The sequence below is a fragment of the Xenopus laevis genome, chromosome 3S (genome assembly GCF_017654675.1).
Source record: "Xenopus laevis strain J_2021 chromosome 3S, Xenopus_laevis_v10.1, whole genome shotgun sequence".
Classification (NCBI taxonomy): domain Eukaryota; kingdom Metazoa; phylum Chordata; class Amphibia; order Anura; family Pipidae; genus Xenopus; species Xenopus laevis.
Window position 1 is genome coordinate 81,913,016 of NC_054376.1, and position 17,601 is coordinate 81,930,616.

A 17,601-nucleotide genomic window follows, 5' to 3' on the forward strand; every position below is an offset into this window, starting at 1 on the left:
GACAGAGAGTCTTGCACATGCCCCCCATAGTGTAACATTAACACTGCAATGTTAAACCCTTATTATTAACACAGTAAATATTGTATCTCAAAGTAAAACAGACTTCTGTGCTTATAGCCTTTCAGTACTTGAAGAATAAGTTACTTTAACACATTTCTCTGGTTTTATATTTTCCTGTTTTTTTCCGGGTCCCCTGAAAAATGTAAAATGGGGGTTCTATTATATTTGCATTTTTCGATTGCTACCAGTAGACTTTAAGACCAATTATTGGTCAGCAACCCAAGGGTTAACTGAATCCTGGCAGTACATAGATAGATGGAGTCCCTGACACTCTGGGCATTCAAAAAGCATTTGTGCTAATGTCTGCCTAGCAATAAAAAAAACATGTAAGACTATGCTAATATCTCAGAAACCACTTAAAATAGAAAATGTATGTAAATTGCAAAAGTGCTCAGAGGACCACACTGAATAAAATTACACTAATTCATTTTGGGGGTTTAGATCTCCTTTAAGAAACCTTTCTCACTAGGCTTGATATCTACTGTCTATTCCCTTTACTCCTCAGCGGTGAATGATGGCACTATAAAACAACTGACAAGGAATCCTGTTATAGATAAGGGTGCAAGATGGGACGCAATTATTTCAGGAATATAAATTGTCCTATATACTAAATAGGGTAGATTTGAAATAATGTTGAAAATAAATTGAAAATTTTGTTAGCTGCATGTTATATGTATTTTATAATTAAAATAACTTTACATACAATGTATATCTCATATAGAGCACATAACATAAGTATGTTCAACACTGGTCATAGTACTGTGCATAGTAAATATTGTTGCCTGCAGTGTTTTTTTAGAAAATGTCTCCAGTGTCACTTGTTTGTGTAGTTGTTGGTTAAAACATCAGGGCTATAGGGTATAACTTCAGGGCTTCTTAATAGTAATTTAGCATTAGAATTCATTGGATCCTAAAAGATTTGCTCTGACACATTTGAACTTTTCTGTGCTTAAGAACAGTGTAAATATTTTTAAGCTCAAAACTTCAACCTCACTGTAGGAAGCAGTGAGTAGTTTTTTTCCAAAGGAAATTGGCTTTTGGTGAAAGAAAAATAAAGCACGCTCGTAGCAAACCATGAAAGTCATTGCACTTAGTTTTGTAGCAAAGAAACTGACCTGGTAAGGGTGAGATGGGCTAAACGAATAAAGGAATTCACCGGCACACAAGATGTGGGTTAGCAGGGCAAGGCCTTGCAATTTTATTAATGCAGTTGTAACGCAACTTCTTGTGTGCCAGTGATTTCTCTATACTCCGCATGTGAGGTGGCTGATTCCTATATCACCGAGCACCAAGAGAAGAACTTAGGGTATGTAAGATGTGCATTTATCTCTAACCCAGTATGGGCTAAATGGAGCCAAAAAGCCATTCATAATGCAAAACATTCAGTGTAAAGCCTTCAGAAGCAATTTACATGTCTCATGCTACAACCACAGGACTGCTTAAATACCAAAAATTAGATTTTAACTGTCACATAAAGCAATCCGGCAGAGACATACAAATCACTCCTTTAACCCTGTGGCCAACTATGCATCTATAAAATAATAGCTGGTTTGATATCATAGATACAGCCTCTTTGAATATTGTTAGCTCTGTTGCATAGTTAGTATTGTGCAGAGAGCGATATTCTGAGACAATTAACAATTGTTATATTTGGAATGGTTATGGATGGGTGTGCTTGTTTTGCACAATTAGAGGTTATGCACAATATTTGCACAATATATGAACTTTAATCAATTGGTTGTGAGAAGGAGAAAATAGATATGCACTTTATAGAACAATATACTGATAGTAATAGTTTACGGAGGTATATGGAAGGGAAAAAAACCAAAAAACACGGGTTTAAATTGAAGTATAATTAGGCACAATTAATCGCACCTTATAGTGTGGTTGGCAGAAGATTTTAGACACAGTCTGTTACTGTATGTCGCAAGAAGGAGTGGAAGCTTTCTTTCTTCTTTTGTATATCACTTACTTTTTGTTGCTCCAAGTGTACACTGAAGTATGTGTATAATATGTATCACATGGATTAGGGGCAGGAAAAAGGACTTAGGCAATTCTGTCTTATTATATATGCTTTCTTCTGTATGCAGAAGAGATGACAATAAATGTGATTTGATTTGATTTGATATTGCTTTTTATTCAACAGCTCTCCAGTTTGCAGTATCAGCAATCTGGTTGCTAGGGTCCAAATCCTAGCAACCATGCATTGATTTGAATAAGAGACTGGAATATGAATAGGAGAGGACTTGACTCGAAAGATGAATAATAGAAAGTAGCAATAACAATAAATGTGTAGCCTTACAGAACATCTGTTTTTAGATAGGCTAAGTGACCCCCTATTTAAAAGCTGAAGAAAGTTAGTAGAAGAAGGCAAATTATTTAAAAACTATAAAAAAATAAATAATGATCAGTTAAAAAGTTGCTTAGAATTGCCCATTCTATAGCATACTAAAAGTTAACTTAAAGGTGATCTACTCCTTGCTGTTGAAATCTCGTTGCTGATTGGTAGTGATGGGAGAATTTCTCCCGTTACTCTTCGCCGAAAAATTAGCGAATTTCCAGCGAAATATTCATGACGCAGGTGACAATTCTGATGCCCTATAAAGTCAATGGGCACCTAGAATTGTCACTGGCGGCCGAATTGTCACCGGCGTTAGAATTGTCACGGCAATTTTGCGTATTTATTTGCCGGCATCGAAATGCGGAAATTCGGCACGAATTTGCGCCTGGCGAATAAATTCACCCATCACTATCACCATTAATGTTTATTTTCACTGTTTTACACAGCATGATAAATAGGCTCCTTAATGTACAAATATACTGAACTGACAGCTGCCTAACCAGAGCTAAGACCAATGGTATTATCTTTTTTTCTCGTTGCTTATACAAGTTTGGTTCTACGCTGAATGTCAAATCAGTTTTTGCTTTGACAAATTTCCCTTTCCATTTTTAATGCACATATAATATATCGTAAAATAATATATCGATATTATTCAGTGATTTGCAATTTGGTCAAGGTTAGTTTGGCTCTGGGGGCGAACATATGTTAGAATTTGTTATTGCACTTGATTCTTATATGTGGTTCGAGACGTGCTCTGAATCCACTTCAAGTTACAAGAGGAATTACCTGCTTCCCAAGTTTCCATAGTGAGTGTTTGAGGTCCCTCTTGATTTCCACTTCAGCACAGGTTGAGATAATAATATGACTGGAGCAAGTTACACTGACCGTGTCTGCTTTTGTTAAGCTGTTTCATATGCAGAGCTGCAGAGGTGGCTGCCAAGAGAACAGAATTTTAGGAATCAGTTGAAAATGTTCTTTTGTTTTGTTTTCCATGATTTTCAATTTCTCCAATTATTTTGCTGTGTTGTGAAAATACTCTGTGCATCCACTAATAATCCATTAATATCATAGCTGTTCCGCTGAGTATTCCGGGTCGGGAAGCTAAAGCTGTAGAGTTATGGCTTTTATATATTATGCATTAATCTAAAAATCTAACTACAATAAAGGGTGCTTCAGGAAGGAAAAACATAAGGTGGCACCATGCCCAAACACTTGCTTTGGCATCTTTGTGTGACAAGAAAACTTTGGCTTATATTTATTTTATATAAGGTGAACAGCTCGTGCAACTCAACTCAACCTACCTATCCTTTTTTCTAATAAGTCTGACATTCTGTACCTGCACCGTTTACTCATCAAAGGCATATTATCTGTAATCTGTGGCTTGTACACCAAGCTATTCAATGTTTTATGATGCTCCATCAAATTGGGTAATAAGGTAAATTACATTGCTGCTTACCTTTTGAGCAATGGCTTGCCCAATAGTGATTCACAGTCATCACTACAGTCACCAACCTGCAAAGTTTTGCATCTTAAATTGATAGTATTGCAGCTGTTCTGTGCTCTATGGGGTAATATAATACATTTCACAAAGTTTGCTACAGTTATAGTTACCAGATCCATCTACCGTGTGTAGGTATAATTTGCTGATAACAGTTTTCAGAGCAAGCAGCCGATTAATTGCTATGGGTTACTATTTGTGGGCTTGCACCTTTTATTTCATTCCTGCATTAGTGAATGAACATTTAATAATTTTTTGCCCAGCAGGCCCGAGGCATACCACGCATGTATGGTCAATAAGGATATAAGGCAACTAGATAGGGTTTCAAATAAAACCTTGAATTATATTAAGAGGATATTATAACTAGTGATGGGCGAATTTATTCGCCAGGCCGAATTCGCAGCAAATTCCTGTGATTCGCTGCTGGTGAATAAATTTGCGAAACTGCAGCGAAAATTCACCGGCATCAAAAGAAGGGACGCCGGCATCAAAAACGGCGATGTTTCACAAATTTTTCGCCGTTTCGCGAATTTCACGGGAAATTTTTCGGCGAAGTGAAACGCTCCAAATTCGCCCATCACTAATTATAACATTGGCCACACAATACTTATTTTGCAAATGTAAAGTTCCTTTTTTTAATGAACATGGTCATTCTTGAAAAACAAAGTCCTCAAAGCACTGCCCAGATAGAGCTGAACCTAAGCACTTGAAATATGAATGCTTTTATGCGACAAAGGGCAGTTTAATTTAACAATTTGTTGTTTTCAATATTGACATTTACAACAGAGGAGAAAAACTAATACAAATTCCAGTTAACATACTCAATGTGTAAATCAAATTGCCTTTATGCATTTTAAGTAATTCTAAGATTATCTTGCACAGTTAAATTAGGACTGAATACTACTAGTCTACTTAACCTGAGATTCTTATGTAAAGCCCTCAGACCCAGCAATTTGGGTCAACACTATGGGGCAAATTTACTAAAGGGCGAAGTGACTAACACTGGTGAAAATTTGCCAGCGTGACGTAATTTTGCGACTTCGCCGATTTACTAAAGGGCGCTGGCATAAATTCGCTAGCGAAGGAGATAGACTGTAGTGCTAGGTTGCACTCTAATGCCAGGTGAATTTTTGTGGAGGTAACTACGCAAATTCACTAAGATGCGGATTTTAATGAACGTTATCTCTTGCGCCAGACTTGCCTTCACCACCTCAGATCAGGTGAAGTGCAATATGTAGATAAGAGTTCCTCAAAAAATTTTTACATTTTTCTAAGTCCCAAAAAATGCTGATGACTTTTCAGGGTGATAGGCTGCAAAAGATTGTACCCGGATTCCCCCCACATTTCCTTACATATGGCACATAAACTATACACTGGGCTCATGTGTAGGGCAATATAACTCTATTTTATTTTATTAATGTTCCCCAGGCTTGTGTAGCGTAATGTATTTGCTGCAACATATTCGTCCATTGAAATTTAACTTCCAGCTGTATGCAAATTAGCCAACGCTAATGCAACTTCAATTTGCTTGCCGAATTAACGCTAGCGAAACTTCGCCATTGTTCGTCGCCCTGGACACAACTTCGCATTTTAGTGAATAAGCGTTGTCTTGGTGAATTTTCGCCTGGCTATGAGCGAAACAGTTGCTAGCGAATTTCCGAAGGTTAGTGAATTTGCCCCCAAGTGTTAGCCAGGTGTAGCCTCTAGATTCACTTCTATATTCACTTCAGCGACTCTTAAGGGAAGACTTGAATATTTAAGACACTTTTAAAAATCCTGAATGAAAATTAGCAATCCTTATGATCTACCATCTACCATAAGTAAAAAAGGGTGCTATTTGTAACAAATAAAAAAGGCAAAATAAATTATACTTTGTCTACATGTGCTTTTCCAACTTTATTACAGGAAGAAAATACTTTATACTGCATTTCAGTGGTTCCCCTTTTGTAAATGTGCTAACACTTGCATCTGAACTTACATTTTTTCCAGAACAATAGTTGTTGACTAATATGAGATTTAGAGATTTTAGTGGCTTTAAATTGTTACTTTTGCAGAGCCTGAGAAAAATTGTCTACCTGCTAGCACAGCAGAATGAGTGTCCCAAAGTAACCAATGTGGGACAAGTGAAGTCTGTAACGGCTCATACAATTATGGTAGGCTGTCAAAAGAAAGACAATCAATGAGTCCAAAAATCTTCATTGCTAACAGTGAATGATAAATACTATATGAAAAGTTGAATACAGTGTTTTTTTTAGAAAAGAAGTATTATTCTTCAATGTTTTATACAGTATTATTTGTTTCTTTTAGTGTTCCACTCCTAATATCACTCCTAGTTTCATAGATTTGATTACATGAACTACTTAATATAAACTAGCTTTCAGCAAGTGTTCTATAAAATATATTACACCTAAAAATGAAGTATTCGTTATAGAAGATGATACTGCTGTTGTACTGTAGCTAGGATCTTTATTTCCATATCATTCATGGTTTAAGTACTCGCTGGTTGGTGTTTCTTCTTACTCAGTTTTATAGGTACTAACTATCTGAAGCAATGCTGCCAATGTGGTTAGAAATCCTACCTTGCAGACAGAAAACTGGTCTTGGGTATAGTCTGGAGGAAACATTTTTTGCATTTGAAGAGCCTTTTTTCCGTGTCAAAAACAGACTAACTAAACAGAACCAAATTCAATAACAATGCCTATTGGTTAAATACATTTGGCTGTCTCATCATTTGGCTTTACATCTTAGACAAAATACAAGTAAATTATTAATTACATAGACTAATAAAATGCTGCTTATTAAAAATCTGTTCACTATTGTTGAAATGCGTATTTAGAAATTTTAATCTTGTAAGAAACTCTTGAAATGTAAAAAAAATTTTTTTAAAAGTGATTTCTTTGACTTTCTCAATATACAGTATTTTGTGAGCTTCTTTCAAATCTTTAAATATTGTATACAAATTTGTAATGATGCTCTCATGTGAAACTGCATTTGCAGAATAATATTTTATATTAGATTTAGGGACAGATTTACTAAGGTTCGAATGGTAAATTAGAATTTGATTTTTGAAAAAAAAATGTGGTCTAAACGCACAAATTCAAATTTAATGTGAGATTTATCACACCCCAACCCTGGAAAAGACTATTCGCTACCTAAAACCTGCCGAGGTCATGTAGAACTCATTGGCTCATTGGTCGGTTGAACCATTTCAAGATGTTAATTGCCTTCCTGACATTTGAGGTTTTTTTCAGAGGAAAACTTGATTTGAATTCGATTTGAATTTTCAGGTGGTTTCTATTCGATCTAATGTCAGACGTTCAAGTTTTTCCATAAATAACCTCCCATGCGAGTTGTGAGCACATTTATTAGAGTTAAAAAAATTCACATAACTTAAAAATTCAACCTTTGATAAATAACCCCCTTAATGTCAATTTTGAATGTTTAGTTATTAATATTCACTATGAATATCTAAAAGGTTTTTCAGTTTTTTTTTATTTAAATTGTTGGGGAATTTAAAGCCCAAAGTTTACAATAAGACAATTAACCTCTGAAAATTAAAGAATGTGTAGGCTTACCTGTAATCTAACAAATAACTAAATCCAATAATAATATTAAACAAATAATAAAGATGTCAAGTTCAAATACAGTTATGGGATCACTTATCCCATTATACAGGAAACTCCAAATTACATGAAGGCCATGTAGACTCAATTTTAATCAAATAATTCAAATTTGTAAAAATGATTTCCTGCTCTGTAATTATAAAACAGTACATTGTAATTCATTTCAACTAAGATCCTTATTGAAGGCAAAACAGCCTAATTCGGTTTATTTAGGGGGTGATTTATCAACCTTCGAATTAGAATTTTTTACACAATTCAAAATTTTTTTGCACAAAAACTCATAAATTTAAATGATATTTTCAGAATCTTGAATGATTAGTATTTATTAGGCACAAAAAAGTTTGAATGTAAAACTTACATCTAAAAGCTTGTGAGTTCATGTAGAAGTCAATGGGAATTGTCCTATGCAAAGTTCAAGCTGTTTTTTTAATTCACGATTTTCACGTTTTTTTGAACTTGTAAACTCACGATTGTATTCAATTGAGTCTTCTGGAGCCCCCCCCCCGCTTTTTTTTTTTCAAAGAAACAGTTTGTTCAATATTGAATAATATTTCCATAATTGAGCCGCAAATATTGTGCTGTTTTGGTCTAGGTAATAAGATTTTAGATGGGTTCACATGACTTGAATATTTCCAAACCATGATCTTCTTATTGTATTATATACAATATATTCTAATTAATATTTAAAATTTTAGACAAAACTGGTAAACAGCAGCTTTAGTGTAGATATTAGACTTTCCTTACGGGTAAAGTACCCTGTATGCATAAAATATATTTGACTATATCAATTTTCCATGTTAAATGGTTCTGGTTAATGTTTTAAACTCTCCCCTCCTACGCATTCTTTGTGACATTAGGAACACAAAGGAACTTTAGATTATGAGCTCTACAGGGGCTGACGTGAGTGATGTATAATCTTTGTAAAAGCACTGCAAAATAAGTCCACTATTTTAAAAAGAAATATAAATACATTTTGCAGACACTGTTACATATGCAAAAAAGAGATTTTTACACTTTTAGGACTTTCATTTTCTTCTCTGATTTGGCATTATACGTTATTTATATCCATATTCCTTTATAAACCACCAGCCAGCAATTCATTTAGCATGGATTTATAAGAAGAGAAGGGTGACAGATGATTGTCAAGTGAATATGTATGTCTTTGTTAGAATATGATGCTGTTATCTCCTTTTATAGCTCGATGAATATGAGTGCTTTTTAAAGCTTCCATTGTTAATCACAACATAGAGTTGTAAATCTGGGCTCTGATATCTGGCAAAAATCATTATATGTAGTGACAAATGTCCTGTTTTTATTGTCTAATAAAACTAAAATGCCTCTTAATCTTCCTGACATGATAAAGTAATAGTTTTAATGTACAAGTACACAGTCACAATATTTGTAAAATATTTTAATCAATTTATTACAGAAGAGTAAACCTACTGGGTGGAACCTTTACAGTCACTGTTCATTTCTGTAACCTTCTTGGATATTCAGAGATAACTGTCATATCTTTAAACTGGTCTGAGGAAATATGTCAGCATTGCTTGCTCAGTTGAAGATACATTGAACCTTTTGTTCTTCAAGGCAATTAGAGACTGCATTTTGAAAACTCTCTTTATGAACAATGTATAGATAGAGTTAGACAGCTTCTTATTACTCCCAGGCATAATACATGAATCATAACGGTTAATGATTATTTTAACTAAATATTGTGCCATAGACATTGCTAATTTAACATACTGTGTAAATGTTCTTAGTTTATCTGTTTAGTTAGCTTTATATTCTTCTGCATATGTCCAGCCAGGCATTTCATCTGATGTCTTATTTGACTCTGAACCTTAACCAGACTAGTGGTTTTAATGCGAACTAAAGGATAAGCAGGGGGAACCTGTAAGAGCAATAGGTGTTTTGTAGGAGATTAAGCTGATTACACTATTGGACTGGAATGTTGAGGCGATTTCCTTTGTCTTCAATTAGTTGGTTATGTATTGTACCACGTATTTGGACCTATTTTCTATCACTGTTGCACAAAAAAATACTAGCCTTATAAATACTTTTCATTGGTTCTAGTTGACTAGCCTTAGACCCAGTGCATATTCTAGCAGCAATTGCAGATGAAGGCTATTTAAGACTGTAGCCCTTACAGTTATGGGAAGTGGAAAGTTTAGCTGCATGTCGTTAGTTTCCCAGGTGCCGTCAGCCATGTGACTTCAGTCATTCTTGCACTGCAACTTGGAGTGATATCTGCCCCCCCCCGCACCTTTCCCCTCTTGCAGCCTATTAACACAACAATGGGAAGGTAACCAAATAACAGCTCCCTGACACAAGGTAACAGCTCCCTGGTAGATATGAGACAAGCACTCAATAGCAGACTCCTCCAGTTACATTGAGTAGGAGAAACAATAGTTTATCTGAAAGCAGTTCTGTTGTGCTAGCTCTTTCTGAAAGCACAGGATCAAACACAATAACCAAGTGCTCTCTTGAATTATAGCTTTATTTGTTTATTTTTTTAATTGCATCATAACCACTATCCCTAATTCCAGTGTTGCCTGCTCCTTTGGACACACTGATATGCTTTTTAGAAGCATTGGATCTGTTGGTCACGTTTAGGTTAGAACTGTGACATTTTGCAAATCACTATTTCACCCTACAAGAAGTTGCCCTGGCTGCCATCCTACAGATCCAACATTCCTGGAAAGTGTGATGTAGTTTAAGAAGTAGCAGGTAACAGTGTGGCTCAATTATAAAGACTGGAAAAATTTGCACCTCGGCACATGGGTGTCCACAGAAAATTTAACAGGGGGGGGGACAAGTAAGCTCATATCACATAGGGTAGCATCCCACTGAAGATGAACCTATTCTTGACAATGCCGAAGATTACCGCATGCCTTGGGGTGGGAATTATAAAAAAAACTTTTTGGGAATTAAATTTACAGTTTCTTGGAACTAGCTGGAGAGGTCAGTGTGGGGCAACTGCTCCCTCTCGCCCCCTTCTGCAGACACCGATGCCTGGGCAGTTACTGATGGCAACCAATGAGATGTTTGTGTAATCTGTGTAAAATCAGATATGTAATGGACTAAATATGTAATTGAATTGCATGAGGCTTATTAATACCTATGAATTACAATGAAGCTTTATATATATGCCATGTATTTCATACCATTTTCTTGGAAGAAAATATTATACACAACCTTAGAAATTGCAGTGCAAGTTTGCACTCAGTTTTGCTAATGCAGTTATTAGATTTACTAGATTTAAAAAAACACCTCTAATTACTGTTCTTACGTATTCAACTTTCAAGTTCTAAAAAAGCTTTTTTTTTGTTATGCTTTACACTGTCGATAAAAAGTAAGAGCACACACACACTGTACTTTGTTTAAATATTAATTTCTGAACTATCGTCCAGCATCCATATCTTAGAACACTCATAGGTGTGTAAATTGTAGATTGTAATCTTTAAGGGCTCTTACTCACTGGCGTTCTGACCTGCGCTCCCCTGCGTTCCGTTTTTTGGCGTTCAGCCGCAGGGGAGCGCAGGAATAGACACATGTCATTATTTCAAATGGGGCTGTACTCACTCAGGCGCGTGTAGGCGCCGAACGCAGGTTGAGACGCAACATGCTGCATTTTTCCTGTGTTCGGCGCCTACACGCGCCTGAGTGAGTACAGCCCCATTTGAAATAATGACATGCATCTATTCCTGCGCTCCCCTGCGGCTGAACGCCAAAAAACGGAACGCAGGGGAGCGCAGGTCAGAACGCCAGTGAGTAAGAGCCCTTACGGTTAAGCCAATTCATTTCTGACTTCCTATCAAGAACTAACTTTTCAAAGGAAACGATTTGCTGGCACACCAAAATAAAAACCCAAATCTTGTGCATTTAAGCTTATCTTTATTGTAGCATTTTCTTAGCACTACTTATGCTTTGATAAGGTTTTTTTCTAAACTAGAAACTTCAGTAACAAGAAATGACATTTAACAAACCTTATTTTTTTTACAAAATATTTGTGTACATTGCAGATAGGCCAGCAGTTGTAGATGTTAACCAGTGCTGCTTTTAAAAACCTGAAAAGATGCCAGCTCAGTCTCGGAGTTATCATTATGATAAATTACTAGTTACATCAAGCTAAGATTAATTTCATGCAAAAGCTTAATCATGTGGAATGATCACTATTTTGTCACGTTTTGAAATGATAGTGTCTTAATCTTTGAGGTTACAAATCTCTATGGTTCATGCTTATGAAGCTTCAATAAATGTAATATGCGGTAAATGTAATAAAACATTCATTGTTTTGTTGTATGCGTACATGACTTTATTACCTGAATATCTATATGCTGTGCCAATTTTTGCTTCTGTGTTGAGGGATGAGAGCCAAGATAGTCTTACAATGAAAATTGTTTGTGGATTAAATTTTAAACATTTCTGCCTATTCATAAACTTTGGAGTTCTGTTGTTGTCTTTTTGAGGGGGGTGGGGGTGGGAGAAACATAAAGGCACACCCATGAGCCTTTACCAAAAACATTATTTTCAAAGACACACTACTTGTAACTTATCTCTAACACCACTGTTCTGGAATTAACACCTGCCTTGAGGATGTGTTTCAGGGTCCCATTTTTTACACACAACAAACTTGCACCTAGTAAATAATGTACTAATACTATTTGTGGAGTATGCATCTCTGTGCTGAAGTGATGCAATTCATAAATACAGTGTTTATAAAAGAATTTTGTGCCAACTTGCAGGATTTACCAAATCAGACATTCATTTGAATTTGTTTTGTTAAACCATTACCAAGTTACCCATACCCTATTTTGTTACAGCTCATTATTAGGGTGAGGTCACACAGGGAGTTTATACATGGCATCTTAAAAAATGCACGGTCAAACTCACGAAATTATGCCCTACCGAAAACAATGGAATACGCACTATAGAAATTCTTACTGGGCGTTTGAGATTCAACATCCACCATGAGCCGTCAGTATTTGCGTTTTTCAGCAGGAATGCCAAGAAATCGCCATATAAGCTCTATGGGATCCGCAGGTTTCAAAATACACTTTGCTGAAATATTCCGCTTATTTTCAATATAGCGGACAAACTCTCATAAGAGAATTGCGTATTTGCAGAGTAGTCTGCTGGTGCTGGTAATTACTTTGAGTATTGACAATTAGTCTGGCTACCTTTTTCTTGACTTTTCTGCATGTCTTTTTTTCACAAAAGTTTAATAAAACTCCTCCGAACTGAATTGTGGGGAACGAGAAAAAACTGAAATGCATTTTGGGAAAAGATAACTACAGGCTGAAAAACGCACATTATAATTCACATTCTTTGGAGTATTTATGCTTGACCGAGCATTTTTAAAAATGCAAAATAAAACCGGCCCATATGACCTCGCCCTTAAACTTGAAATCTTGGTGGGCTGTTTAAAAAACAAGGCAATTTGCCTACATTTTGTGCATTGAACTTGAGTTAGCAAATGAGCCCTTTACAGGAGCCTATAGAAAACGTTCTCGTATTTGACCTGGAGATTGCCTATAAGATTAGGAGATGTTTTTTGTTATGCTATATGTTTCCTTTAACTAGTAGAAGTAGAAAATATAGTGTGTGTGTCAGTGTGCGTATGTGTACATATGATTTGAAAAGCTTTAATCTAGATGGTCTGCGAGGGAAATAGAAGAAAGTAGAAACTGTGAGAATATTACTGGGCCCTGAAATATTTTATATTCAGCCGTAACACTTTTTCTATCATAGTGACCTGCATTTTTAGGGTAGCCTTAGACTAATGTCTGCAGTAAAGTATAAGTAGAGTAATTAGAATAGACATTATTTGTTGCCTCATGGCAGTATATACTTGGCTAGCCTATGCACATTCATTTTATAAGGTTGTTCACTATCTATAGGTGCGTATAACTTTGTACAATACAAGGCTATTGGCACATAGGTGAAAAGCTGATATGTGTGCTGACAGACACACCGAGAAATATGGATCAGCCCATGGGGGAAATTTACTAAAGTGCGATGTGGCTAACGCTGGCGAAAATTCCCTCCCTTCCTCACACAACACTTTCGAGTGTACTGCCCTCCAACATGCCCCAGTGAGCTAATCCAACGATGCTCATAGGGCAGAGCCTTTTAAGCTGGCCATACACAGAGAGATCCACTCGTTTGGCGATGTTGCCAAACAGGTGGATCTCTCCCCATTATGCCCACGAGGTGGGTGATATCGGAGTGATCTGATCATAATGCAGGAGTACGGGCTGTCGGATTGCAGGACCGCATCAATGAACAGATGTGGTCCGTTATCTGACAGGATTTTTAGCCCTGCCCAATCAATATTGGAGGGCCCCATACACGAGCCAATAAGCTGCCGACTTGGTCTGTCGGCAGCTTTTATCGGCCCGTGTATGGCCACCTTTACACAATTGCTTTATTTGTCATTGCATGTTGTCAGTGCATGCTACATAACAAAGCTGTTTTTACTAATTAGGCATCTAAGTAATCCTTTGGCATGCGCAAGACTACTTCTTTCCTTTGGACCAAAGTGCAGATTTCAATTAATGGGTTATAATTGCTCATATGACAATACTACTGATTACTCATTATATAATTGAAACATTACTTCTTCTTATTTAATAATTCTGCAATTACAGCATATGAAATGTAATCTTTTGTTATACTTGGAATAAGAAAATGTATTGTTGCTTCTCCATGGATGCAGAAATTATATATTTTTAAAGGTGTCTGCATGTTTCTGAGGAATATGCCATCAGTTGTAATACAACCAATGCATGACCTTTCCGATAGCTTGCATAAAGTTTCATCATGAACTTTATTAGGACGCCTAATGATTTTCTGACCATGCGCTATTGATTTTTTTTTCTGCATAACCATTTGTGGACAGATGCTGGCACTAGCTTGATAATTTTACTGAAACAATTTAAGAATCTTTTCAGTTTATATTTTCTTGGATCGTTTTAATATTATTTTCTTTGTTCTGTTTACCTTCTCCAGATAAAGGCTGCTAGGGCTCGAGAATTGTCCTGTGGCAGTGATATATACCTATCCTAATGCTTCAGCTAAGACTATTTGAGTTCATGTAGTAAGTATGAAGTTGTTCTGGCTATAGAACATGACACGCCTTTCTTTCCTAAAAGTTGCAAATAGAAACAAGGCTAGCACAATATTTCCACTAATTGTTATCATACAGCTGCTAAAAATCTGAATCCTAAAATACCCCAGCTATAACTTGTCGAAATCATGTATTCAATGGCAGATAGTCCCTTTAACAAAATGTTTTTTACCTTCAGGTTTCTCGATCGTTCTGGGCTGTTTGCACTGGTTTTCATTCGATAATCAGAATTATCCAAGTTTTTCAGGCGCCCACTCAAAGTCCAGTTTTTGGAGCGTCAGTTTGAAAAAGTTGCATGATTGGAATTACATTTTTTTGCATCAATTTTTTTGAGAAAAATTATTTGGGTTTGGGGAGTTTGGTTGAATATAAAAAGTATAGTCTATACATATGGATATTCAGAGGAATGTCAGCCATGACATTTCAAAAAAATTTGTGAGAAGCATATTGAATTTTTGGGGAAGAGCCCTATATTTACAGCCCTGCATATACTAGTAGAGCTATATAAATACAACTATACATACATATATAACATACATATATACATTAAGATTTACATTATATAGACATTTATAAAGCAACATCAGTAATATAAGCACAAAACCACAACTGGGATATTTCCTTAACTAGATCAGTGTCAGAAACTTTAAGGGGGGTGTTTATTATGCTGTGTAAATAACAGTGGGATAATACAACACACATCGCCAGGCTTCACTGTGTAAAAATAGCATAAATTTTTCACGCCGGAAGCAATGTAAAATAACGGCATCAAATCTAGCATTTGCATGGGGGTAAAATTACACACCTTGATAAATTTGCCATATATTTTACACGTCTTTTTACAACTTTTTTAGTTGAATTTCTTTTCCACTGCAGAATATATATACCCCTAACACTCAGAGCACAGCAGTCTGAGAGAAGGTTCAAAAGGCAATCGCAAACAGGGGACTAGTGACAAGTGCTAGTCATGGGCAGACACCTTGCCTGGCAGTGAAGAAACACATAGACGATTGGATGGCCATCAGTTTCTCTCCGCTTGCAGAGAAAAGGCAGGAATAGAGAAACCAAGGTTGTGCCTTGTGTGCCATTAGTTTAAGGGTTAGGGTTTGATTTAAAAATGTATTGTAAATAAATACGATTTAAGAAAATGTGTTGAAATTTGCCTTATATGAGTACTGATCTAGTTTTAGAAAATAGCCCCTTGGGTTCTTGTATCTTATAATTATACATACATACAAGTGAGGTAGTATTTGCTTGGTGTAAAAGTTTCACTTCAACCCATGTTATTTTTCAACATCCACCACTGTATAACTAGAGACTGGGAGGCCAGGTAAATTTCTTCAAGCGATGTTTATGGTCCCCAGTCTTTCTATTGATTGCATATACCTTTTTTTATATACAATTTAATCTAACGGGGCCTCTGAAGGTAAAGTATACTGGATCATTTGCCAGAACAACCTGTGTCTTCTGTTTGGTCAGTGATAAAGAAAGTTGGTAATATTTGGAGCAAACACAGTTGTGTTCAGAATAATAGCAGTCCAACATCACCAAACTGATCCATCACTGTTTTTGCTAGAAATTAAATTTCTACACGGCAAATAGTTTACTAGTAGATGTAGTAGAGTAATAGAAAACCAACGGATTGAACAGTTATGACATGTATGCAGCTAATTCTGTGTGATTGAATCATTTATTGATGCTTATTTAAAATAATAGCAGTGTGGTCATTCATTCTGTGAAAAACCAGTATCAATTACAGCCCTTATTTAAGGAAGGAAGGAAGGCAGCAAATGTTGTGCATGCTGATTATAGTGCATTTCACTCTGAAAACATGAGTAAAATGTTTCATTCCAGACATTGTTCAGAAGAACAGCACACTTTGATTAAAAAGTTGATTGGAGAGGGGAAACCATATAAAGAAGTGCAGAAAATGATAGGCTACTCAGCTAAAATGTTCTCAAATACTTTAAAATGGCAACCAAAACTTGAAACATGTGGATGAAAATGGAAAACTACCATTCGAATGGATAGAAGAATAGCCAAAATGGCAGCCAGTGATCAGCTCCAGGAAGATCAAAGAAGGTCTAAAGTTACATGTGAGTACAGTTACAATTAGAAGCCAAGCTATCGGCAAGACGCCCCTGCAAAGAGGTTACAATTTGACTAAGAACACATTGACTGGCCTAAAGAGAAATTATGCAGCATTTTGTGTACTGATGAAAACAAGATTGTTCTTTTTCTTTTGTGGGTCTAGGGGCTGCAGACAGTGTTCTTTTTGGGTCTAGGGGCTGCAGACAGTTTATCAAAAGATTCCCAAACACTGAAGTCAAGCCACAGTACACTATAAAGACAATGAAGCATGGTGATGCAAGCATCATGATATGGGGATGTTTCTCATAGGATGGTGTTGGGCCTATTTATTGTATACCAGGGATCATGGATCAGTTTCAGTACATCAAAATACTTAAAGAGGTCATGTTGACTTAACCCAATGAGTAAAAAGGAACCAGCAGCACACTGTGTTTAAGTTGCAAAAGTGCACATCATACAATTAGGCAACGTTTTCGGGCCCACCTGAGGACATGCCCTTAAAATGGATGTTTCAACAAGACAATGACCCAAAACACACCAGTAAACAAGCAACATCTTTGTTCCAGACCAACAAGATTGACGTTATGGAGTGGCCAATCCAAAATGCTGTTTCTGAGGCAAAACCAAGAAATACAGAATAATTGTAGAATGTAACAGGTGCCAGAAGTTGTTTGACTCCATGCAACACAGATGTGCAGCAGTTCGCAGAAACAGTGTTTATACAACTAAATATTAGTTCACTGATTCAAAGGAAAGCAAAATCTTGAAACATTTTTCAGTTTATACAGTGAATGTTTGAGATTGTAAAGACGAATGCAGACACTGCTATTTTTTTGAACAACCGAATAGTCCTTTTCTT